Genomic DNA, 27592 nt, shown 5'->3' on the forward strand with positions numbered 1-27592 from the left:
AGACTCTCTAGCAATTAGGGCTTCATATTACTCAGATTCCAGCAACACATTCTTCTGAGGTGTCCACTAATAAAGATCCAAATTTATATCTCTGTAGGGGGATTTGCTTATGTCACAGAGCCTGAACATCCATGAAATTTCAGCTTCTTAGGAACTCATGGTGGCCATCTCTTTCCCCCAGGGAATGAGAAGCCTCCTGGAGCCCTACCATAATGAGCAGACCCCAGTGAGGCGGAACCTGGTAATATTTGATCAAAAAGTATCCATGTTTCGCAGAACATAAGGGTGTATGGAGGCATCATTTAGTGTCTGAATGTTGCCTGTTTGGACCTTATAATCCACGTGGCTTCCAAATCCTCTCCAAATCCTCTCGGGGCTAGCAGGGTTTGTAGATAAAGCATACTTTGCCTAGGGACACCTCAGAAACTGTGTTTACACTAGTGCTCATCACAGCAATAACTAGGAGTCCTCAGGGCTCATTGGAAACTTGGAGATAAATAGATTGCTTTTACCCTTAGCTCTGTCTCTTAATGACAATAAAATACCAGAGCTTCCCAGAACCAATAATGGGACACTGCCAAGTTGGCACTTTGGGGGAAAAGACATAGGGAACTAGGGAACTAGAAAGACTTGGGATAAAGTGTTTGTGGTGAGGGAAAGGGGGGGAGAGAAGGAAAAGGGGGAGTGCATTTAGACAACAGGAGTGATTTATTAGGAGGAGATAGTTCTAGCCCACATGAACACAAAGGAGGCAGAGAGAGAGAGATGGCGTTTCATGGACAGCAATGGACTGGAAAGAGAAATTAGTAATTCCATCAGGACTCCCTCCAGCTCTTTCTCAGCACATCCTTTTTTATTCTTTTTCTGCCCTTCAGCTTTCTTTAGACTTCCTGGTCCACATGGAGGAGTAGGACTGTGTTTTCGTTACTTGGATTTTGAGTTAGCACTTGAAGCAACGGGCAGGGATTGCTGAGTTCTCTTTAACTTGCACTTTCAAATCCTTCAGGGGGATATGTGACTGGCCCATCTTGGATCAGGGTTTCAATTCCAGTCCAATCACAAAGGGTTGGAGATGTGGCGCACATAGTAAACAGCCCCCAGAAGTCTATTTTTATGGGTGGGCAATGTGGGGCAGAGAGGATTGGGTCTCATCAGGACCTGGGCATGTACCTCCAGAGGTGTCATTTTAGGCAGTGGATAGAGGGACCCCTGCAAGGGAGGGAACTTGATAGGCAAGCTAGTATGTTCCCTAATCTCTAGCTGCCTTTATTTATCACTTGTTTTTTATAAGTCAGGCTTTGAATGAGACTTTCCTAAAGATTTATAGGAGGAAACACTGGAAATGATTAGCTAGAGTGAAAATTTGGGGGTAGAGACCAGACACCAGTTTCTGTTTTTAAAAATTACTTTGAGGTATGATTGACATACAAAAAACTATACATATTTAATGTATACAAATTGATGAGTTTAGAGAGAAGTATATACATGTGAAATAATACCATATATCTATGCCATATATCTACCCATCACCTCTGAAAGTTTCCTCCTGCCCTTTTATTTATTCCTATTACTTTATAATAAGAATACCTGACATAATATCTACCCTTTTAACAAATTTATAAGAATACAATATATAGTACAATCTGACATTTACTGCTTTAGGCAAGGACGTGGATATAAACTGCCCTATGTACCTTCATCTTTCCCTAACCTATGACCCAAGAAGCATATTTGAAGATGGTTTGGGTAAGATTAGAGGTGTCTTCCCAGAGACAGTGATTGTACCTTAAAGGGCTTGAATGTGATTTTTCTCTTGGCCTCATTAACAACAGGCTCAGCTAACCATGCTCAGTGAACTCTGGAGTGACCGAGGACTTTCTTTAATCTCCTGGCCTTAGTACTTTTCTACATAAAAATGTATTTCATATCCTTTACTCTGTGACATTTACTTTGGCTATTATCTCCAGAAGTTAAACTATGTCAAAGGTTTTTGAAAAACACCAGTGTATTGCCCTCACAGATTCATTGTCATGCGAAGACAGAGAGCGACTTCAAAGGCTGCAGCGGGTATTACGGACAATGCTTTTTATTTTTTTTCTGAATCCAGCCTGGTGAATCTTAATAAAAATGTTCTTCTTTCTCATAACTTCCACCCAAGTGTCTGAAGTGCCTTTCAAACAATTTATTTCAGAGTCTTTGTGTTGCGTTTAGGTACCTCTGGACATCACACATTCAGTTCAGAGAGGCACTCTTCACACCCCCCACACCCCCCAAGGCGGTCTCAATCCTTCTCATACTCAAATGTCCACACCACAGTTTTATTCATTCCTTTAATTGGTGTTGGTTTCCCCTGGGGTCTTCCTTAGCACCCAAGGAAAATGAAGAAGTAGGTGGATGCTCTGGCTTGTTGGCTCTTTAAGGGGGTAGAAGGTTCTCTGATAGGTTTCTTCTCTAGGAATAAAGACCCAGACGTGATATCCTTTTAATTTCTTCCTCTTAAACCCTCTGGACTAGGCTATCCTACTTCCTTTTATAAGTGAAAGGGAGATTTATTAGTAGAACAGAAAAATATATACTAAAGGAGACATAGGATATATGTAAGTTGTAATCAAGGTGATACTTTAACTCGTCTGATGCTCATCGAGTCCTCCCCAGAGGCTCTTTCCCGCCACTGTGGTGGCGCCTGTCCTTGGGCTGCAGTCAAAGGAAGGACCAGAAGCTGAGTTCCTGCTAGCCAAAGTACATGTATCTGTTCCCCAACCACAGATCTTGCCTGAATAATTTGTGCGGCACTGTTTTATAATTTCTTTGAGATGCGATGCTCTCTAGGCCCATTATTGGCTGGAAAGCTTGGGCCATGTTTGTCATAAATGGAAAAGAAATTATAGTTGCAACATATTTTGGTATCAAGCAGGAAAGATGCAGTAGAGGCATGTGGGTGTTCAAAGCGATCGCCTCTGGTTGGCCAGGATGTGTCAGAAGGGAGGAAGAGAAATGGGAGGCACCAGAGGCAAGATTAGACATCACGCAGGCCTAAGGAAGGGTCCCTAGATGCATGGAGTATTCCTCTTATCAGACTCCTGATTACTTTCTATCACTGATGTTGAGCTAGTTTTCTTGGTTTGATCTGGAACAAAGAAGACTGATTGTACTATGACTGTGCTGAGTTGAGGATACATTCAAAAGCTCACCTTCCAAAAATACTACTTCATGCTTTTGTTTAGATACCCTCCATATCTCTCTTCTTTTTCACCTCCCTCCCCACCAAGTTCATGGAGGTCTGTGCTTTCATCCATCTCCATCAAAACTTACTCCTAAAAAAGGATCTTATAAACTTAAGTATACTGAAGCCAAACACATTACTCCCCACAGTACATTTGCCACTTAATATAAAGAAAGATGGAACCACAAAACATTAGAGTATTCATATTTCAAGGCTTTTTTTTTTGCTACTTGCCTTTTTCTGATTTCCATGTGCCAATAACATCTGCTGTCTAAAGTTTTAGCTATTTTCTCCTAGCAATTAACTTACTTTTTCAATTTTTCTTTAAAAAAAAAAAATTAATTGGATTGCAACTGAATAGTTTGATTAGAACAGCCAATAAAATTAGCATTTGAGAGGTCACAAAAGAAGTCTGCTTTTACATAGATGCAGTTCCTCCACCCAGCTGCTATCCCAAAAGTGATAAGCTCCCCTTTACCTGCCTGTCTCCCTTTCAGGGCCACCGTATCCACCTGCCCAGCCTGTGGGAGAGACTCAGCACCTCCTGGGGCTATGCAGTCAATGCCATCTCCCAACTCCATCCTATCTCCCAGTGGCCTGGTGCACTCTGGGTTTCTAAGTAAGAGAATATCAACAGGGCAGTGCTGTTTATAGGAAATATTGAATGGCCCCCTCTTCTAGGCCTGATTAGATGGTTCTATGTTGTGCAGGTACTAACACCAAAGAGGAGACAGGCATCCAAGGTGGAAGGCTGCTGACTTGATGGCTAGGAAAATAGAAGTGGGGTAGCTAGATACTAGATGGAATTTCAAAGGAACGATACAATTCCCCTCTATCCTAGCCACTTAGATAGAAATCAGTGGTGCTCGTCTCTGGTTGTACTACAGAATTACCTGGTGCTTCTTGAAATACTGAAACCTGGGCCCTGTGCTCAGCGGTTCTGATGTCATTAGTCCGGGTGGAGGCCTGAGCACAGGGTTGTGAAATGTGCAGCAGATGTTGAGAAGCACCGATCCAGAACCCCAACAGTCTTCAGATTTTTCAGTGTTTTCAGGACACAGGCAGAAATGACTTTTTAAATGGGGGGAAGTATAAGATTCTGCTTTGTGCTGTAGAAATCTGGACTCTGCATCTTGGTGGAGGAGGGCGTCCTAGAATCTGATTATATGCAAGACTTTTAGATGATGCCGACGCAGGCAGTTCATGGACAGTACCCTGAAAAATACTCTGGAAAGGGAAGAGACGAGAGCATCTCCTTTATGCACCTCCATTGTTTGTGATGAACATGGATGTGCAGAAGGCCTCCCAGGGATCCTGTGAAGTAAGCAACATTATCTCATGTTACAGTTAAGGAAACTCGGTTAAAGGAGGTTAAATAACTTCTCCGAGAACACAGAGCTAGTAAATAGCAGAGCCTGACATCACACATAAGAGTTTAGTTGAAGTGCTAGGGACAAGAAAGGTTCAAACACACATTCCTGTTCTTAAGCTTTCCATGCTTCCTGTGGGCACACCAGCTGACCTCCAAGAGTCATTAGCTCTCGGCTCAGAGAGAATAGGTGAGAGGAACTGGCTGAGAAGCAGAGACAAACACAGCTGTTGACACAGCCTGGGCCAGGCAGGGAGAGGTTCTCCGAAGATGCTGTGTTAGAGGTCGTCCCACTGCTGCAAATGCTGAGGAATTGTCCCGTTGGCCAGCCTGGCTTGGAAGAAGAAGCCAACCCTCTTTAAGCAAGTTAGGAAGCCTCATTGCGTTCATTCTTGTTGTTTTCCTGCTGTTCGTCACACATCAACCCTTGTTGTCCTAACAAGGAAATACACTCTGCACAGTGAAGAGGATTTGAAAGCTCCATAAACACCCATTTGCGACTAGGAATGCCAGGGGAAGGCGCCATCATCAAAGCAGTGAAGCTGATGAACGGAGAACAGGAGTGAGCCAAGGGTAGTGGTCTCATCTTGGCTGCGTCGGACTTCTGAGCAGGAAGGAAGCCCACTTCCTGTCAGTCATTTCTTCCCCCTCCCCCATCAGAAGGGAACACTTTCCCCGAGGCGTGGTTCAGGGTTCTCGGTATCCTGGTCTCTGTGTTCCTCTGTTGCTTGATAGTCCCACGTGGATGCTTCAGAGCCCAATAAACCTGTTCATTTCCTGGTACATTCTCCATATCGGAGACTAACTACGCTGCTCCAAGCAGAATCAGAGGAGCCCACTCTGGTATCTCCATCTCTCACCCTGTAACTAACCCCACACCAAGATCAGGGGCTGTTTCCTCCTAAGTTTATTCTTGGATCTGTCTACTCTCCATCCTCATTGCCATCATGCTCATTATAACGGATATTATTACCCACTGAACCGGCATTAGCCCTCCCTCCCACTTCCTGCTCTTCCTGCATCCATGCAAACACCTCCTGTGCCTTCTTCCCATTGTCACACGAGTGAGCTTTTCAATATGTTAGTTTTTATTTTAAACCTGTGGATGCTATTTTTAAAATTGCTTTTAGACTAAAGATTAAAACCTCTGATTTGGCATCTCAGCCTTGACCTCTACCCACTTCTGCAGCCTTAATCCCCCACCTCCAACCACCACCACCACCACTGATTCCTCAGTCCCATTCACACTCATCCCAAGGATAGGGATCTCCTTTGGTTTCCTTCAGTGTGTCATGTCTGTCTGTCTGTCCTTCCAGGCCTTTGCACCAACCTTCCCGCTACTGGGACTCTCTCCTCTCTGCCTAGTCCTCCTCCTTCAGAGCTCTCCTCAAACATCATCGCCAGGATCTCCTTTCCTGCCCCTCCCAAAAGAGCTTGAGTCCTCCAGCAGTGCGCCCTGGCTTCCTGCATACACCTTCCAGCTGCTGTGGGAGCATGCGATGCCAGGGCAGCGTCACAGCCTGTTCTGTCCATGCCATGTCCCCTCTTCTAACTTAAGTGACTGGCACCTATCAGGGACTCCGTATTTGTAAGTGAAGATACAAAGGAATAACAGATGACGAACATTACAACACCATTCTTCCATAAACACTTTCACATTTCATCCAGCTGGGCTAAGGATGACTCCAGCCCTTCACTCCTTGAAATCTTCCATTGCTCAGCTCATGTTTAATACGGTACCTGCTAGAATATGAAAAGGCTATAATCGCTTACAAAACACTCTTGATTTTCTCTCATTTGATCCTCTTAAAGACTTTGTGAAGTGGGTAGTGCTGCTATTATTGTCTTTGTCTACAAAAGAGGAACCTAGAACTCAGTGGCGTTGACTGATTTGTACAAGGTCGGACAGAGAGATGAGGCATGAAAGAGAACAGAGTCTTCATTAGATGAATTCCATCGAGTACAAATGATAATAACATTAGTAATAATAATAGCTAGCTTACTGAGTGTTTGAAATGTTTTAGGTGGGGTGCTCAGGGCTTTCTAGAAACCTTCCTATGTGTATCATAAAACCCCATGAAGTAGCACAATTGCTATCTTTCTTTATGGATGCAGAAGTTGAACCCTAGAGGGTTTCAATAACCTCCAGTAAGTGATAGATGCAGAGAGAAGACCAAGCACTCTGGCACCAGCTCTCCGCTCCTGACAACTTGCTGTTCTGCCTCACTGGTGTTACCAGGGAGACAGGTGAGCTAATGCTCAAAGACCTGGTTCCCTAGTGGCTTCCAGGGGATGGGTTATATAGGGCAAAAGGATTAACTGTGGTGACTTAGGGAGTTAGGGTCATGGTCAGGGACACAGTCTCTACTGATTGGTCAGTGATAGGGTAGGGGGTAGTCGGTCAGCACATCTGGTCCTCATGTCAGCCAGGGTGTCACTTTGGTTTCCCCGATTTTCTGAGCCTGGAGCTGAGACGCATGGAGGCCTAGATGTTATCTTTAGTTTGACTGAAACTTTGTCTCTGCTCTTAAGATTGTTTGATGCTGAACTGGAACCTCATTGTCTTGAGGGCCTAATGATGAAGGGGTGGACGTGTAAGGGAGAAGGAGGCAGGTGAGTCAGGGTGCTGGATGAGACCAGTTTGAATCAAAAGGAAAGAAAGGAGAAAAGGTCATATTAAAGAAAATGGGACAGAAAGAGATTTTGCTTTGGGTGATGGGTGCACAATGCTGTGTATAGATGATGTTCTGTTGAGTTGTAACACTTGAAACCTGTATGGTTTTGTAAACCAATGTCACCCCAATAAATTCAATTAAAAAATGAAGTCAAGTTTCTACACGACTATACTGGCTTCCTAGACACCATTTCCACCATGTGGAAAATAAACATCTTCAATGAAAAAAGAGCAGCGTATCTTCCTTTCTGCTGTTCATTGGTCTCATGTGTGGTTCCTTTGGCCTCTGTGCCATACTACTTCCTGTGTTCCTGGGAATGCAGGAAATTTTTCATGGAATGCAGTAAATTGGTTGCTGCATCAACAACAAAAAATAAACATTCTCTGACTGAAGAGCACTTCTGAAATCTATGTCTACATTTTTGTTGTTGTTGAGAATATGATGGTTTTTTGCAAAAAAAAACAAAACATAAAAAGCTCAGTTTGAGTTTGTCTGTATTCCAATCTTTAGTACGGTAAACTGCCAAGGATGACATTATTTGTTTGGGTTAAAGCCATCCTAGTCGTTCAGGTAAACTCATTAGTGGAGTGGAAAATGTTCTGAATTGATATTCAGGAGACTTGGCTCTTAAACCCTGCTTTTTCATTTAGCTGTGTGACATGTAGCAAGTCATTTAACCCCTCTGAACCCAAGTTTCTTCATTTATAAAATGAGATAATAGCTTAGCCTTGTGAAGAGTCCTCTGAATTGTGAAGCATCTTTCTATCACAAGTGAATTATGTGCTGCACTTTCTTCCTTTAGGAAAAAAAAAATAACTCAGAATATCTTCACTAATACTTTTAAGGGGAATGGTAAAGAAACAGACTCTTCTATCCTATTAGATAGCTGGCGCCACTGAATACATTTCCAAATGGCCGGTGTGTGATGGAGCTCGGGGCAGGAGAGGTGGGAGAAAGAAGAAGGGGAAAGTAAATTTCTCTTCTTTAGACTTTGGGTTGAGCATACTAAAAGGGCAGGAGTGAGAGGCTCTGTAAAGCTTATTTTCCCTTCTCAATAATACTTAGAGAGAGGAAGTTGATATTTTTTTCTTATGTTCAATTCAAATGTATTGACAATGTCTGCCAGAAACAGTTGGCCAAGGCCTTGTCATGGCTCCCAGGACGATTCTGCAAGCTTGGGAGGGCAGGTGGCCCCACTTACCACACACTTGCCCTCCTTTCCTTAGGCTGAAGTTACGGTGATGGGGAAGATGTCCAGAGTAAGTGAGATTTAGAAATCTCAGCTTGGAGATTCTCACTGCGCTCCTGTGTTTTCACAATAGAAAGCATCAGAGTTGAGAGCTGGCTTTTGCATGGTTAGAGGCAAAAAATTATCATAAATTAATCCACAAGGCATACTCACCAGCTGATATTAGGTATAGCAATTTGTAGAACAAGACTTACTCTTCATGATTATTTCTATACATACCCGCTTTTCAGGGACTGACTGACGTTGGAACTTGGAAGTACTGAGGACCTTTGGAGATACCTTTGAACTATGAGAGGATATTAAACATGTGGTTCCTTTGGTTACTTTAGGGACATTCCTGCCTCGGAACATGCTTGGCCCTGGGAAAGGTCTTTAGAATGGAGAAGTATCTGTTGATAAATTTCCCAGTGCATTAGCACAGATTTATTTTCAATTTACACTAGCACATGGGTCAGTTGTGAGCTTCACTGGTAATTAATATTTTTCTGGATATTTTTATTCCTAATCTAATACTGTGACTCTATCTTGTTCTAGATCTAAGATGAAAATTTGGTAGTTTGGACTTTGCTGACTAGATTCATATTACTTTAATTTTTGCTGAGCCTTTATAAATGTTTTGGGCCTTTTTATATACATTAGCTCATTAAAAATATTTCATGTCACCCTGCAAGGTCCTTGTTACTATTTTCCTCTTTGTACTGAGAAAACTGGGGCATAGAGGAGTCAGCTAACTTGCCTAAATCATACAACTGGAGACTGGCTGAGGGGGCTTATGCCCAAGCATTCTCAGATTCATTCCTATGTTCTCTTCTTAAGCCACAGCTGCCCAAGGGGTGATGATGTTGAACTTGTTGTCAGAATGACCTATGCAATTTAACTTGGTAGGGCAAAGCATGGGAGATATTTTGGATTTTCACCCAAGTTTCTTTCTTTGGGCCTTGTTCACTGAGCTTTTGATTACAAAGTGCCCTTGAGGTTTTCAGCTCCTAGAGTCTGCAAGTCTCCTGGCCCATTAAACTGCTGTTTTTTGTGACAAATTACTTAACGACAATCTATTGCATACCTATTCAAGCATTGTACTGAGCATTGAGGATTAAGAAGTGAACAAAAGACAAAGTCTACACCCTCATGAAGCTTTTTCCACTATAGGAGACAGGAAATAAAGAGCATCATGTCAGATAGTGATAATCTCTCTGAGGATAAACAAAACCAAGATATGAGGCTGACAAATGATGGGGATACTATTTAGATGGTATCTGTAAGGAAAGTATTAGAGGAAACAGGCAGTGCAAAGGCCCTGTGGTAGAAACATACTAGATGTGCACATAGAATAGTGAAAAACTAGGGTAGGTAAGGGGAAGAGTGGAAGGAAACAAGATAAGAGTGGTGTCTGGAAGTAGTGAGCACAATAAAATAAGACTTTCAGACTGTGGTAGGAACTTTGGATTTTTAGTGTGATGGGAATACATTAGAGGGTTCTGAGCTAGGATGTGGTATACTCTATTTTTAAAAGGCTCTGAACTGGTTTGGCTCAGCAGTTGGAGCATGGGCTCATGGACCAGAGAGGCCCGGGTTCAGTTCCCGCTAAGAGCACATACCTCGGTTGTAGTTCATTCCCGGCCCTGGTTGGGGTCGTGTGGGTGGTGGCCATTCAGTTGTCTCTCTCACATCGATGTTTCTCTCTCTTCCTCCCTCTATCCCTCCCGATAAATGCAAAAATGTCCTCAGGTGAGGATAAAAAAAACCCAAAACGGTTCTTTCAGTTGTATTGATAACAGACTATGGGGTAGGGGGCAGTGGAGGCCAATAGACCAATTAGAAGGCTGCCAAAGAAGACCGGGTTAGACATGCTGGTGGACTTGGGTGGTGAGAAATGACTGAATTAAAAATGTGTTTTGAAGGTAGACCAGATAGGATTTGTGTGTGAATTAGATGTTGGGGATTATCAATGTTAGTTCACTCAGCCTGGCCCCAGGCCAACACTCTCATCTATGAAATTGGAATTGGTGACTATGACCCTGGGAACTGACTCAAGAGGTAAACACAATGATATTCACTCATTCTCAGCCTCAAGTCTTCTTCATCTGGGGCTACTGGATCCTTTCATTGTTGAGGGACATGTTTTCCAGGTAAGTGGAACTCTGATACCAGGTCTTCTGTTATATATTGCTATCTCCCTCCTGTGTGTGGGAAGCTAAGATTGTTGAACTCTATATCATCTGTTTGCTGCCTTCATGGAGCTCGTAATCCAATGAGAGAAGCTGTATAAAAAGATGAAGTGGGGGGGGGGGGGAGAAACACGCTGTAATAGATGTAAAGAGTGTTCTAAGGGAATAGAGATGTGAGTGATTGATTCTAACTTTGGTTTGACAGGGGGAGTGACAAGGGATCTGAGCTTTCAGAGAGACCCTCTAGTGTCTGTTCATGGTTAATTTCCAAATTCCCTGTCCTTTCTTTCTCTGCAGCTATTGGCTCCCTTTATTTATTATTTTATAAGTGAGTAATCCTTCTTTTTCCATTAAGAGGCGGGGGTAGAGGAAGGGAGCATTTATCTCAGTGACTAAGACTGCATGCCAAATCAGAATGGCGATCCAAGGCTATTTTTTTGTCCTGTGGTCATAATTATCAGGTCTCACAGTGGGCCTTCATTACCTAGTGACACATCAAAGCCAGCACAGTGAGGGAGCCTGTTAGGATGTTATAACATGAACCTTGTAAAAATCCCCTAACCCAGGAAGCTTTGGCCTTGGAGCCTACACAAGGCTTTGTTAAACCTTACTCTGTGGGCTGCCTTATAGATTTCTCACTTGCTAGGGGAAAGTATTTCCAGTCAATATTCATCTCAGACTGAGGCAAGTTCTGTGTCTGCTTATGTCCTACAGGGCTCTCTTTGCCTGGTTCATTGTTTTCTCAGGCTTGACCAAGCATTCTTTGGTAAAACAGGTACAAACATTGTCATGACTAAAGGTCTATGTTTCCAGATGCTGTCAAGGCTCAGATAGATTCTCATGCAGAATTATTAAAGATCTGTTTACAATGTCAGTGCTTCATGCAGAGTATGACTGTGCCACTATATTATTAAGTGTCATTAGCTAATGTCGATATGAGACTCATTTATTTTTGGGAAAAAGCATAGACTTTCCTTGGAGCACTTGCCAACTAAATTTGTTGTGAGTTGTATACATGTGTATCTCCCCTTTTGGACCCTAAATTCCTAGAGAACAATGAGTGTGTCTTGGTTATTTTTTTTTCTTCCAGGCTTAGGGTAGTGGTGAGCAGACCATGCTTCAAACTGAATCTTTGTCAAGTGCCTCCTTAACTCCTTTGTGCCTTAGTTCCTTTAGATACGAAACAGAAAACATGTAGGTTACAAAGTAGTTGGGAATCTTAAGCAAAATAATGCATTATAAAAGCATTTTAGTACTGTGCCTGAATTTACAGTGAACACAGTGAACACTCAATAAACAGGCCTTATTATTGCAATATATGGTAAGTGCTTGGTAGCTTCGTGTTGGATGAACGGAGGCTGTTGAAGTCTAGAGGTCTGTTGTAGTAAGCCAGGTTCTATGACCAGCAGGGGAGCAAAGCAAGTTGCCCTCATCACTGGCCTGCTCCTTTCTAATAGGTAAGGGCTGGGGCTGTTTGGTGAAAGATGTACCCTAAAAGACCAGGTAACTAGCCAAATGGTGAAGAATACCTTTCTAGTATCATGAAAAATGTCAAAAGTTGGAACTGGATTAATGTTTGGGTTCCTTGTTTGGGAGGCCCTGTCCCATCAGCCCAAGTCATGGAATGCAGTAGAATAGATTGACATCCCATCCCAATCCATTTCAATGACACTTATACTTTTCCTTTCATGAGACTTTTGGTAATGAGTAATATCTATCTAATGACATGGCATGAACTGTTATGAGCAACCATGGTGGGCAGGCACATTTCCGGTGTGAAAGTTTGGGTCATCTTTGGGGTAGACCTCCAGTGACTTCAGGGTGGGAGTGGGGAATTCTGCATGAAAACAAATCAACTCCTATGGTTGCCTTTCTAGGGCACTGAAGTAACACGCATATTTAAGGTATGTATGAGTGTCTGCCTTTTATGAACAGGGTTAGAACATGAATTCCCAGATAGCTCCTCATATCAGCCTTACCCATGGCACAATTTAATGGGAGATAAAGATGACTCCCAGTTGTAGAGTTCCTACTACATACCTTATCTTGTCTAATTCACTGAAAGCCTGAAAGTAAGTATCCCCTTTGTATGCATGAAAAAAACAGAGATTCAAGTAACTTCCCCAAGGTCATAGGCTAGGAAGGATTTTAACTCAATCTTTTAATCTTCATCTATACCACTCACCTCCCAGTAGGCCTGCCATACTGGAAAGTGATCTTGCAGTATTACATGAAAATACTATTATTTATTTCTAGACTATTGTGCCTATTCCAGTCCTTTGACTATTCTCTGGTCATACATTTAATAGCTTTTGTTAATAAAAGAAAAAATATCAATGATTTTGTAATAGCAATTTTCTGGAACTCTTCTGGTAAGCCAAGAATATTTTCCTCCTTTGTACCATACAATACTGAAACATTCTTTAGTTGATACAGGCCCATGTAGAAATATTTCAGAAATCCAATGCCTTTCACCCATTTTGATCTGTGATATATATGCAAACATGGATTGTTCTTCAAAATATTCATTGTGGGAGGCCAAATATTTATTTCAGTATATCCTCATTGCTCTCTCATTTTGGAAATTAATTTCAGACTTCCTTAACAAGCTATGCAAGAAAATCTGTCTCATTTTAAAAGTAATTTCTTCTATTATTGAGATTTCAACTACATGTGCAACATTCACTAAATTAAAGGTCTGTTGCCCAGCTCATTTATATTCAAGATCGTATGCTTTAGAGATGATGTGGGAAATTGAGATCCGTTGATGACGACTTCTCCATTTACTACATATGGCATGCCTAATTAAAAATTGAAAATATTTTTATCCGTTAAAACTCACCCACCTTCTTTCATTTTGGATGACATTGGCAAGAGTGTTTCACCTCCAGACATGTCTAAAAATATAGTTTAATTAGACCCAGTATGGAAATCTTTAGTGTGTACCACTGCTTATGAACAGTGCTCCCAATCCTACTTTTGAATTTTATAATCATTAGTATAGTTTAACTTCATGTTTGCTAAAAAGCACACAGATGGTTTTTCTCAGAGTTGCACTTAAATTATTGAGAGAAATAAAGAGTTTACTTTCCCTAAAGATAACTGCCCAGGATATTATCCAGAAAGGGGTACTGAAGGTGTTGAAGAAGGTGAACTTCAGAGTCAGACCACCTTACTGGTTCCCACTCTGCCATTTACCAGTTACCAGTCTTCACAGGGCATACTTGGGCTCTCTGTGCCTCAAGTTCTTCATCTCTTTTCTGAGAACTTTGCTATTAGTTTATTCCTTTGCTGGGTAATCTGTCTTTTTCTTTTCTGGCACCATTTAAGTTTTTGTTTTCAATGTCTTTGATATCCTGAACTTTATCTACGATGAGTGTAAAGGAAGATTTTAAAAAATTTGCTGTCCTGGCTGGTTTGGCTCAGCGGTTAGAACATCGGCCCATGGACCGGAGAGTCCTGGATTTGGTTCCTGCTAAGGGCATGTACCTTGGTTGCAGTTTGTCCCTGGCCTGGGTTGGGGTCATGTGAGTGGCAACCACTTGATGTGTCTCTTTTACATTGCCGTTTCTCTCTCTCTCTTTCTCTCTTTCTCCCTCCCACTCTATCTGAAGATAAATGCAAAAATGTCCTCAGGTGAAGATAAAATAATAATAATAATAATAATAATAATAATATAATAAAATAAAAATTGCTTAGTTTCTCTGGTGCTTATTCAATCTGAGATTTCATGTATTTAATTAATTTAGAAAATTTTAAAGCCATTATCTCTTTAAATATTGCTCTCTTTTATTCTCATCTCCTAATGTTCCTCATAGACATATGTTGGACCCTTTCATTCTTTTCTTCATGTCTTTCAACACTTCTAACAATTCCATCACTTTATCACTCATTGATACATATTGGGTTATTTCTTCAATTCCATCTCTGTTAATTGAGTCTCCCACTGACTACATTAAATTTTTTTTAATCCATTGGATTTTAAATATAAATAAATGTATTTTTCATTTCCAGATGACCAGATGAATAGCAAAGTCATTTAAGAAAAATGTCATCAACCTATATATACTATTTATTTAAAACAAAAAATACTGAATTTAACTTAAAGCAAAGGAAGAAAAGTGACATAGAATAATTTCTAAACTTCAAATTAATACCTCATCAGTAGAAAATATCATAGGTCCTAAAAGATAAAACTAAAAGAAAAAAATCTTACAAGATTGAAGCTACACATATGTACATATGCACATATTTGTATACATGAATTTATAAATGTATATATTATTTAAATATTTTATTTTATATTTTAGAATGTATATTTAAAAATATATGTTTTTAACATTTCTCCCAAATTATACTTAAGGGAGCCTTTCCTATCTTTTGTGTGTCTGTCTATCCCACTAAGAGTTTTAAAGTTTGGAGCTGAAGAAGGCCACTACAGTGTTAACCACTGGAGACCGACAGATTGATTTTATATTGGCAATGAAAAGGGAGCAAGACAGAAAAGATGTGCCCAGGAGCACGCACCGCCACTGCTGGATTCCAATAGTCCCACTTCTGTGATTCACCGGGACGCTGGTAACTCAGAGTGTACACACCGAGTGTGACAATTAGCAGCACTGACCTTATAATACATCAGAGGTAGCTTACACTTATTTGCATAGAAAATCCTAGGGAAAAGGAAAATAAAGAAAAAACATCTTTCATTCCTTGAATCTCTTTCATGATCTCAAGGATTGCGAGCTATCCAAACAGATGTAGTTTTTCCCCAGTGTGGTCATCCATGGCTTTTTCGAGTAGTTCCTAGTCAAGGACCACAGTCTATAAACAGAACTGGTGGGCAGTGGAGCAATAAGGGAAGATGTAGCCGGCGTTCACTGAGTCTGTACAAACAGGAGAACTGAAGAATTGCTTAGACAGTAGTTTCTGATGTTAAGACTTGAACTGCCCGTGCTTCATGTAAAAGCTTGTAATGTATGGTTCCTCTCATCAGGACTGACACACTTACCCCCAGCGTCGGAAATGCTGGCTTCCAATGGATTATAGCTACACCCTTCACTGAAACTGTCCTCAGCTACAGAGAACTGCCCCACTCAATCTTACACCCCCGGGAAGAGGTGGCCTGTGGTCAATGACTGACTGGGGCAGGACACAAAGGCCCGGACCCAAGGCTTAACTTGGGATAACTCTGAAGGGTCATCCCAGGTCCAGAGCTCCCTGTAGGACTGAATGAAGTTCAGCAGCAACAGCCTTGTGGGTCAGCATCACCTCTGCCCAGTTGTGTCCCCCTCACTTTACAGCAGCTGGATGTCTTGAGGGTTTTCCCTAAAATACTTCTATACAAAATGTTAGACAAAATACTTACATACTGAGCAAAGAGTGGAGAATAAATATAATATTTAGTAAGTTTTTTATAAAGCTAAATTTTATTTAAAAGACTACCTTTTATTTTCTTTTGGTGTGTGTTAATAATGTCCTTTTTAAAAAAACAAAAACAAAAACAAAATCCATGGTAATGATGGATAGCAATTATAATGCAACCTGAATTCATAAGAACACATTTACTTGTCATGGTTGTGACCATGCTAAAGCAGGATTTTCAACCTTTTTCATCTCATGGCACACATAAACTAATTATTAAAATTCTGAGGCACAACAAAAAATATACCATATTTTTTGCTGATCTGACAAAAAAGTAGGTATAATTTTGAATCATTCATACCAGATGGCTATTGTGTTGACTGTTATTATTTTTTGTATTTGATAATCTAAGGGAAAAGAGGTCAGTGCCCCTGACTAAAATGTCAGGTACTACACGTTTTAAAAATTCGTGCAGCACACCTGCTGAAAATTGCTGGCTAAAGGCGGTTATGATGGGCAACCATGTATCCGAGATGGTCTCGGCCCCCAGTCTCAGGGTTCCCTTTGAGTGACAAGCTAATCTCTTCTGTAATTACTTTCCTCTCTTTTTTCTACTTTATGCCCCTCTCTCCAGAGCTCACTGTAATGTTGTCAGCTGAGGAGCGCAAGCTGCAGGGGTGCTGTGACTCTCTGTCAATAGGTCCAAATGCCAATAGAGGTGGTTGCTCAGGTGACTCTTATGGTGGAATCCAGAACAGACCCTCTGCCTCATCTCTCCTGTGTCTTGTAAGTCATTGTGACTCTGGCGTGCTCAACTAACATGTGCACTTTACATTCTAGCTCAATGGACATAGCAGGCAACACATTTTCAAGCACCTAAAATAACAACATCTAACACTTATGAACTTGTTGACTATATTTTATGCCTCTATTACTTAAATGAATGCATTTCTTCCCAAGCCAACGGGCTGCCATGCCTGCCCCTCTCCACAAGGCCACTGTCTTTGTGGTCAACCCAGCTCTTCCAGGCTCATCCCATCTCTCCCAGCCCAGTTCACCCTGGCTTAGCCAGGCAGTATGTCTTCCACCGTGTTCCCATCTGTGCCTCTTCCAGAGCTTTCCCTGGGATTCTCAAGAAACTTTTCTTCCCTCAGCAAAAGCTCATCTCTTGATGGACTTTCAGAACTGTTGCTTCTGTGAATAGCTTTAAAAAGTCTGTATTAGAAGTAAAAAACTCAATATTTATTGTTTTCCTTGCTGTAAGAAAATTTATTCTTCTAGAGACAATGTGGATGCTTTTGATCTACTATGAGAGGAATTATTATATATAGGAGGTACAGAAAAATCTTTATTTTAAGGTATATTGAGAATCATAAAGGAATCAAGCATCCACGAGGCTCTGTTGCAACGCCTGTTCTGACTGCGTGTCTTCTGCTTGGAGAGACAGTTTCAAGGTGTTCCGTCCTACCTGTGATGCACATGCCACTACTCAGCCCTCTGGTTGCTCATCTAGCAAAAGCTTTCTCAGTGTTCTTCCCTCCTGAGCCCAGGCACAGCTTCTTAAAATCTCATCCTTTTCAGTCCCTATCATTTGGTCAGTATTAAGTTTAATCAAGATTAAATCTATCACCCCTCACCTTAGTCTTTTGGGTGTTGGTTTTAAACAGGATTTGGGGAGGGAAGCATGAATACAAATCCAAGGGCTCACCTATGATATTTCTCTCCAGTATTTCCTAGAGGTGATTCATGGAACCCACAGGTTTAGAAGAATATATTCAGAATCACTGTCTTCCTTAATTCAGCACATAAAGGGTTTCAAAAAGCTGTAACAAAGATGCAGATGAAGCTTTGTAACTAGTTATAGGAAGCCACATTCTAAGTAAGCTGCTTTCTGTTTCTAATTAAACCCTAATTAGAACTTGTAATTTAACTGAGCTGCATTAATACTCCCTGAGCTATGAAATGCTTACTCTGGTTGTTTAAAACCCATGGGTGTTTCAATAATATCGAAGCTGTCTCACCTGGATGAAGAGAGATTTAAATATAGAATAGTCTCCTACATTTGGTGGTAATTTTAAGAAATGTTTTATAAAATGGGCTTTCCACGGGCTACAATTCTTTCTCCTCTTTAATTCATCTTTCACTCTGTTCACAGTTACCCTTTTAAAATGTAGCCATAATCATCTTACACATTCACCTTCACCCATGGCTACAAAATATAGTTCAAAGGTATTATTACCTAACACACATGACTTTGCCTAACCTTCTCCAAACCATTCCTCTTGCATATGCCATTATTTTCAGCATTTCCCTCTACCATACTTACTCTTGGGCCACTTAAACACTTGCCACGCCATGAACCCAGACATACTGTCTCTCCTGTTTTTTTCTACTCACACAATCTTCTAGTTGGAGTATTCTTCCTCCCTTCCCTGCATCACAACTACTAATCATCTTTAAGATGCCCCGATATTGAAGTGTAGATGGGATTTAGTGTTGGTTTGAATGCTACTCACTTGCTGTGTGACATTGTACAAGTTAAGTCATTTTCCCCCACTCCACCACAAGAAGAAACTAGTTCTTGTGCTCTGCTCAGCTGAAACATAAAAACAAATATAGGCAATTACATGCTTATACTCATGATCAAAGAAAAGGAAAGTGCATGCAATTGGAGATTATTATTGACAGTTATGATGTGGGGTAGTATACCATATTTCAGGTTCCTACTACCTTTTTCTTTTTTATGTTTTTTTAATTGATTTTTTAGAGAGAGAGGAAGGAAGAGAGAGACAGAGAAACATCAATGTGAGAGAGATACATTGATCTGCTGCCCCCTACTGAGGACTTAGCCTGCCACCCAGATATGTGCCCTGACCAGGAATCCAATCAGGACCTCTCAGTCCATGGGACAATGCTCAATCCACTGAGCCACACTGGCCAGGCCCTACCAACTTTTTCATACAAAGTGACAGCATCATAGCTATTTGAAGAGCATTAGAAATGTCATTTCAGTACAACAGGTCAGTTGTACTAAGCTTGTCTTATAGATGGGCGGTACCAAGTGTCAATGCCCTCCAGCCAAATGCTGTACCACCGGGAACACATCTGTGGTTGACTTGGGTTTATTACTCAGTAAGAGGGTCCCAGAAGGATCCTATTATAAGATCTGGGCTTTGGTTGGGTGATTTTAGGAGGGTCTAAGGAAGTGCAGGTTTGCTCTATGATGAGTGCTATCAAAAACTAATTCCGTGACTAGGTATCGTATCTCATCTATAGGAAGGGCAGATAGAGCAAGGATAACGCTGTAATTAGTGAAGAAGAGCGGTCGCTCATATTGGGCGTTTGGTCTTTTGTGAGCTGCACAGTGATTTTGTGTTTTTCTGTGCTTGAACAAAGTTATGGAGTGGCCCAGTTTTGTGTCCGTTTATCGTAAACTCAGAGTGATCATAACTGATATTGGGGTCCAATAGATTGTTCATGTCCAGCAAGAGAAGACCGTGGCTTAGCTTCAATGCCAGGGCTGCTTCAAAACACATGGAAGCCTAGTTGCAGCTCTCAGACCAGTTCCCACATGTTAGGACCTGCCTTTTTCTTTCCCACGAGATGGAAAAGGGAGAAATTATATAAAGAGTACTTCTGCAGTTTGTGACTTTGTCGGGTCTTCTGCATAGGAATCACACAGAAACATGATCACCCTTCTGGAATGTTCTGGGTGAGACTTTAAGTGAGAGATGATTGAGGACAGGCTGAAATTTAACACAAGTTCTACCCTCCAAAGACAGAGCAAGAGACTACGTTGCTGTATTGTTGCCAGAGGACGTCTGCCTAGAGCAGATCCATAGTAAGAGCCCAGGCAAACAGTATTTCCTCCATTTTCCCCACTGAGTCCTGGTCTCCCCACACCCGTGTATTTCTCAGTAGCTCTCTAAGTCTGGGTCTCCAAGAATGACCTCCAAGTCGGTGCACGTCTGTTCCTGAGTGTCATTTTCAGTGTTGACTTTTTCCCTCTGTGTCAGATCTTGCTGATGTCTTTGAAAATATCCAATTTATTACACAATATTGAAGACAGGAAAGTCTAAAGAAAAATATAGAGAATATTAATATACCCACTACTACTTAAAAATAAAATGACAACTCAGATTCCCCTTCTGTAGTTCTCTCTGATCATCCCCACCTCTCTCCTAACTAGAGGTAACCCTTATCCTGAATTTGGTGTTCCCTTCTCATACATTTATTTATGCTTTTATACATATTTGCATATCATAAAGCAATATACTGTGCTGCTTTGAATGGTTGTACATGTCATTTGAAGAGCTTCATATATATTGTTCAACTTACATCTTTTGGTCAACATATTTGTGAGATCCATCCATGTTGAAGCACAGAACTCTTGTTCACCCATTTTCTTTGTTAGATGTCAGTTCTTTTTATGAATATGTGCCAACTGATTTTCCTGTGTTGGACATTGTGATTGTTAGGATTTTTTGTTGTTGTTGAAAACAGTATTGCTCTGAATATTTTGAAACACATTTCCTGCTGTACAGGTGGGTGAGATTCTCTAGGATTTATATGTAGGAGTAGAGTTTATGAGTCATAGAGTATATACTTGCAACTTCAATTCTCTAAACTGATCATATCAATTTACCCACCCACCGGCAGTGTAGGAAAGGTCCCCAGTCTCCACATTCTGCCAATGTTTATTATTGTTGGACTTTTAAAGTTTTTGTAATATGCTGAAGTGTAATGCTTTCAGTATGATTTTCATTTACGTTTTCTCATCTTCTGGCTAAATTAGGCAACTTCTTACATGATAGTCACCATTCAAGAGGTGTTGGTCACTTGAATTGGCTGTTCATATCACGTGCTTCTTCTGTTTGCTTGCCTTTTCATTGATTGGAGAAGTTCTTTGCATGAACTGCATGCAATGTTTTGTTGGCTGTGTGGTTGCAAGTCGCATCTTGTAATCTGTGAGTTTTCTTTCCATTCTTTATGGTATTTTTGATGAATAAAAGTGTTTTAATTTTTTTTCCTTTATTGAATTTAGAGAGAGAGAGGAAGTGAGAGGGAGAGAGAGATAGAACATCGATGAGAGAGAACGTCAATTGGCCACCTTCTGCATGCCCCCTACTTGGGATCGGGCCCACAACCTGAGCATGTGTCCTGACTGGAAATCGAACCAGTGACTTCTTGGTGCATGGGTCGATGCTCAACCACTGAGCCACACTGGCTGGACAAAAGTGTTGTAATTTTAATATAGCCATATTGTTCCAGTTTTTAGTGCTGTGTAAGCATATAACTTGGTGGCTTAAAACAATAACAGTTTTATTATTAAATCCCATGGTGTTTTTGGTCAGAATTTGGGAAGGACTCAGCTGAGTGCTTCTAACTCAGGGTCTTGTGTTGCTTTAATAGAGTGGTGGCTGGAATTGGAACAATGGGAAACTGACTGGGCATTTCTCCCTTTTTGCTACTCTCAGAACTTCCCTTTGTAATACCTCTGTAAGGTCTTGACTGGATTTCTTCACAGCATGACAGCAAGGGGTAGTCGGCTGCTTACTTGGCAGTTCAAGGCTCCAGTGTGTGTGTGTTTCAGCAAGCGAGGTGGAAACTGTATTGCCTTTCATAACCTGCCCTTGGAATTTTGTGTCCACTCTGTTGTATTCCTAGGTCAAAACAGTCACAGATCCTACCCATTTTCAAAGAGAGGAAACAAGGAACATAGACCTCCTCTCTTACTGGGAGGAGTGTCAAGATCACATTATAAGAAGAGCATGTGGAATGAAGAATATTGTTGTGGCCATCTTTGCAAAATAGGATCTGCCACATCGATTTGTCATTATATCCCCCTAATAGTATTTCTCCTTCTAGTTTTTAATATTTACTTAGAAATCCTTCACTAACTTAAGGACATAAAGATTTTCTCCTATATTTGTCCTTGTAAGTTTTAGAGTTTTGCTTCGCACAATTATGTGTTCAGTACATCTAGAATTGATCTTTGTGCATGTGTGAGGAGATAACCTAACTTAATTCTAATTATTCTAGCACATTTTAATTATTTTCCTTTTTACCAGTGATCCAAAATGCTAGATTTGTTATGAATTAAATTTTCATGTATGCACGATTCTTTTCATAACTTCCTGCTCTGTCACGCTGAGATTTCTATTAATTGCTATAGCTTAAAAAAAAAAAACTTCTTACCTACTTCTCAGTAACTATTCTGTTTATTCTTTGTCTTTTGTTCTTTCATATAAATTAGAGAGTCAGTTGAAGAACCCAAAAATCCCTGTTGAAATTTTTTTTTTTATTTAAACTGAATTTACTGAATAGTTAGGGCAAGATTGCCATCTTTATAATATTTGTCCTGTTAGACATAGGTATAGGAATGGTTTCCATATATTTATAATTCAAAATTATATACTTCTCCTTGAAGGTCAGGCATATAAAATTATTTCTAGATTGCTTATATTTTAAAATTACTTTTCTATTTGTCTTAGGAAAAAGAAATGCAAATTATTCTTTTCTAAAAATTTATCTTTATTGTTGAAAGTATTACAGATGTTCCCCCTTTTCCCCCAATGACCCCCTCCACCCTGCTCCTGCTCCCTCCATGCCTTCACTGCATTATTGATGTGTCCATTGGCTATGCATATATGCATATAAGTTCTTTGGGTAATATCTTCATGCCCCCTTCTTCCCTCTGAGATTTCATCTGTTCCCTGCTTTCATGTCTCTGGATCTACTTTGTTATAAATTGATCTTGTAGTCAAGATCTTTGCTGAACTCAAATTCTAATAAATCTAAAATGTCTATATTATCTTGAGGGTTCTAGTAAAAAAATAAAAGTTTATTTCTTCTTTTTTAGTTATTATACATTATTTTATTTTTCTTGTTCAATCTCACTGGTAAAGATCTCCAGTATAATATTAGAAAGAAGAGGTAATGATGGAAATTCTCAACTTGTTTCTGATTTTAAAGCAAGTGTCTCTAAACAGTCCTCTATTAAGTAAGGTAGTTGCTATAAGTTTTATTTTATTTTATTTTTGTTTCATTTTATAATTATAATTTTATATTTTTGTTACTCCTCACCCAAGGATATTTTTTCAATTGATTAAAAAAAATTTTTTGTAGAGAGAGTGGAAGGGAGGAAAGGAGGAGAGGAGAAGGAAGAGGAGAGAAAGAGAGAGAGAGGGAGGGAGAGAGAAACATTGATGAAAGAGAAACACATCAATTGGTTGCTTCCCACACATGCCCCAACTGGGGCCAAGGATTAAACTGGAAACCCAGGTATGTGCCCTTGACAAGGAATTGAACCTGAGACCCTTTGGTACATGGGCTGACACTCTAACCACTGAGCACACTGGCCAGGGTTTGTTTCATATTTTTTAAGTTTATTTTTTATTGTTGACATTATTTCAGATGTCTCCTATTTTCCCTCCATATCCCCCTCCACCCAGACCCATCCCACCCTAGGCCATCACCACACTATTGTCTATGTCCATGGGCTATGTATTGCTATAAGTTTTTTGTTCATACTCCTTGTTTGATAAAAGAAGTTTTCTTCTATGCATAGTTTACTAAGAGCCATTAATTATTAATTGTATTGTGTTGTATGGAATTCTTTCCCAGCATCTACTGTATTGATGATACAGTTTTTCTTAGTGGCAATTTCTATTACCAAATTTTACATATTTAAACCAACCCTGAATATCTGCTATAAATACAAATTTATCCAAACATGTATATTTATTGATAAATTTGGTAAACTAGTATAGGCATACATTGGAGATACTGTGGGTTCAATTGGAATTTTTTCAGATATCTTATGCTTATGTATTACAAATTTTGTTTCATTGTGTTAAAAGAATACTTTTATTTGAATCTTTTAAAATGTATTCAGCCATGATCAAATTCACATGATTCATATTTATTAATTACTTGAAAAAAATTATTCAGACATTTTTATGGTCTATTTTGGTAAATGTGTTATATACATCTGAGAAGAATATATATTCTGCTGTTTGGGGGTAGGTAGTATGTTCTGTGTATGTCAAATGTGTCAAGTTGTTTGATGATGTTGCTCCAATCTTCTATGTCCTAAATGACTTTCTACTCTTTTTTTCCTCTCTACTCTTTATTTTTATTATTCAGACAGGGTTAAAATTGATGATTTTATTTATTTGTTCATTTGTTACTCTTTGTAGTCTTATGGGCTTTTGTTTCATGTATTTTAAAACTCAGTGATTAGATGAATAAAAATGTAGAGTCGTCTACCCCATCTTCTGAATTATTGTGTTCATATATTCTAAGTGTATGTTGTAATTCTTTTAAAACCATATAAGACTTTATGTGGGGATAATATTTATTTATGTTTACACAAACATTTATTCTTTCCATTGCTTTTTATACTTTTCTACATTTCTATGTTTCCCTCTGGGATCCTTTTCCTTCTCCCTGAACAATTATCTTTGATATTTATTTTAGCGCAACTCTGCTCAAGATGGATTATTTGTTTTTGGTTTCCTGAAAATATGTGTTTAAAGGATATTTTTGCTCAACTAGAATTTTTGATTGGTAGGTATTTTCTCTCAGAAAGTTAAAGATGTTATTTCATTGTTTTCTGGCTCCCATTATTTCTCTTGAGAATTCAGGTGTCTCATTGTTACTCCTATATGTCTTTTAATCTGAATGATTTTAAGATCTTACTCTGTCTTTGGTTTTCAGTAGTTATTTATTTTGCTTGGGATTTTCAGAGTTTCTTTTCTCTGTAGGTTGATGTCTTTTATTAGTAAATTCTCTTCCAATACTGTTTTTGCTATATTCTCCTCTGCTTCTGGGAATCTAATCACACACACACACACACACACACACACACACACACACACACATTATTTCTTCTCGAATTGCTTTCATTTCAAATATTTTTCATTGACCTGTCTTACATTTTCTCTAATCCTATTTTCTGCTATGTATAACCTCCTATAAATCCATTATTGCATAATTAATTTCAGATGCAGTAAATTTAATCCCATTATGTTTTATAAATTTCAATCATCTGTTTTAATTCTCCATATTTTCTCTTATATCTCTATTTTTTCTTTATTTAAAACAATCTATTAATCCACTTAATTAAAAATATTTCCTGCTTACTCCAATATATCACTTTGCTTCTATTTTTATACTTACATGGTTCTCTCTCTTAGCATGCCTACAAATTTTTATTGTATATAGAACATTGTATATACAAATTGTGGAAATCCCTGATGAATTTTTGCTTAAATTCCACAAAAGAGGGCTCATTCTTCTGTTACACAGATCGAATGGGAACGAAGTACTTTAATGCAAGCAAAGTCTGAATTGAGTTGATCCTGAACTGAAGTTTTGGTAAAGCTCGGTCTTTTACTGTTTAATGTCTCATTGTTCGGGTATAGCCATCCAGTGTGTTCAGCTGATGGAATGGTGTTTATTCCTTGGGCTTCCCTCTGGTGAACGTTCTCCTTTCTTATCTTGTGAATTTGGCAAATGTCGTAAAGGAAAACCAGCTGTGCCTGAGGCATGAATTTTAGCTCTGCAGACCCTCAAACTGCTGAACTCTGGTTTGTCACCAAGCTCAGATTTTATATTCTGTGCTTAATATCATCAATAAAAGGTTTCTTTATGTTTTCACTCATTTCTTTGAAGCTTTCCTATTCCAGAATGTTTACCCTTCTATTTCTCAATCCTTTAGCAGCTCTAATACCTTTAGCCAGATAATTTTAAAATTTATCTGGCAGCTCTGGCCAGTTTGGCTCAGCAGTTAGAGCGTCAACCCATGGACCAGGGAGTGGGGGGTTTGATACCGGTCAAGGATACTACCTTGGTTGCGGTTTGGTCCCGGCCTTGGTTGGGGTCATGTGGGAGGCAGCCGGTCAATGTGTCTCTCTCACATTGATGCCCCCATCCCCCGCCACTCTATCTGAGGATGAAAGAAAAAATATCCTCGGGTAAAGATTAAAATATAAATAAATAAATATAAAATTTATCTGGCATTTTTTAGTTGTTCTTATGGAAAACACAGACCTGCCACAAGTTGTCCCCATCCTTTGAGTTTTTACTTTCAATTATTATTTTATTTTACAAGTTCTTTATCAAATTGATCTGGCCATTATTTATACTCAATTCTCGTTCTTATCAACTTTCTCCTTTATTTTCTATGAACATTTTAACCATAATATTTTTTCTGTTCTATATGCAATAAATTTATAATCTGAAGTTGTTAGAGGTATAATTGTTATTTGTTGCTTCAGCTGACGATTATTGATGTCAGCTTGTTTTATCTTGCAGTGGGCAAGTTTGACTGTGAGGCCGTGTTTACCGGATGGTGTTACACCTTACTCTGTTTGTGCATCAAGATGCTAATGTTAACGATGCATTTTTCCAGAGAGGATTTGTATTTACTTCTGTCCCTTTAAGTTCACGATTCAGTGTTTCCAGTGCTGGTCAACTGCCAGAACCAATTTAGGACCATTGTGCTGGCTGGATAATGGTCCCCAAAGACGTCCACATCTAAGCCCTTAGAGCCTGTGAATATACTAACTTATATGGCAAAGTGATTTTGCAGATGTAATTCAGTTAAGGGTCTTTAGATGAAGAGAGAATCTTTGATTATCCAGGGGGCCTTATAGAATCACTAAGGTCTGACTATGAGGGAATCAGGAGGCCACAGAGAAGAGAAGATGCTTCAGAGGTGGCTTTTATGATGGAGAAAGCAGTCATGAATTGCATCTGGAAGCTAAGAGAGGCAAGGAATGAATTCTCTCCTGGAGCTTCCAGAAAGAACACATTCCTGGTCTTAGGTTTTAACCTCCTAAGACCCATTTTGGATTTCTCACCTTCAGAGCTCTAAGAGAGTACATCTGTGTTGTTTTGAGACACGAAGTTTATAGCAATTTGTTATCATAGGAATAAGCAAATAAAGTTTGTGATTATAAATCATCCCGGAGACTCCTGGTTCCTTTCTTTGTTTCTTTCTTTGTTTCTTTCTTTGTTTCTCTCTCTCTCTCTCTCTCTCTCTCTCTCTCTCTCTCTCTGTCTCTCTCTCTTCCCAGGCAGCTTGGCTCTCCGGCTCACTTTTCTCGCAGGTGTTTAGTTATGTCCTATCCCAGATTTCTAAGTGCTGGGAGCAGGAGAGATACCTCTCTACACTCTAAAATCAACTGCTTAGAGCTCTGTTCTTATAATCTGTAAAATGAACATTTTGATAGTACTTATATAATAGGGTTGTAAACATTTAATAAATATTTCAATGGTGATAAAGATGATGATTCTGATTGTTCTGATAACTGATGGTTTCTCCAAGCAAGGCAAATTAATACTTCTTTCCTCTGCGTTCATATCAAATTTTAAAATATATAACTCTATTTTGTGGTAATATATGACACACTCTGTCAGGAATTGTATTAGAGACCATATTTCATGTGGAGAGTTTGCAAATTTGTCTGGCTTCTTTGGGACCAGAAACACTTAATTGATACTATTGTTTGAGGTATGTACAGTTCAGATCTCCACCTT

The sequence above is a fragment of the Molossus molossus genome, unplaced genomic scaffold, assembly GCF_014108415.1.
Source record: "Molossus molossus isolate mMolMol1 unplaced genomic scaffold, mMolMol1.p scaffold_m16_p_17, whole genome shotgun sequence".
Lineage (NCBI taxonomy): Eukaryota > Metazoa > Chordata > Mammalia > Chiroptera > Molossidae > Molossus > Molossus molossus.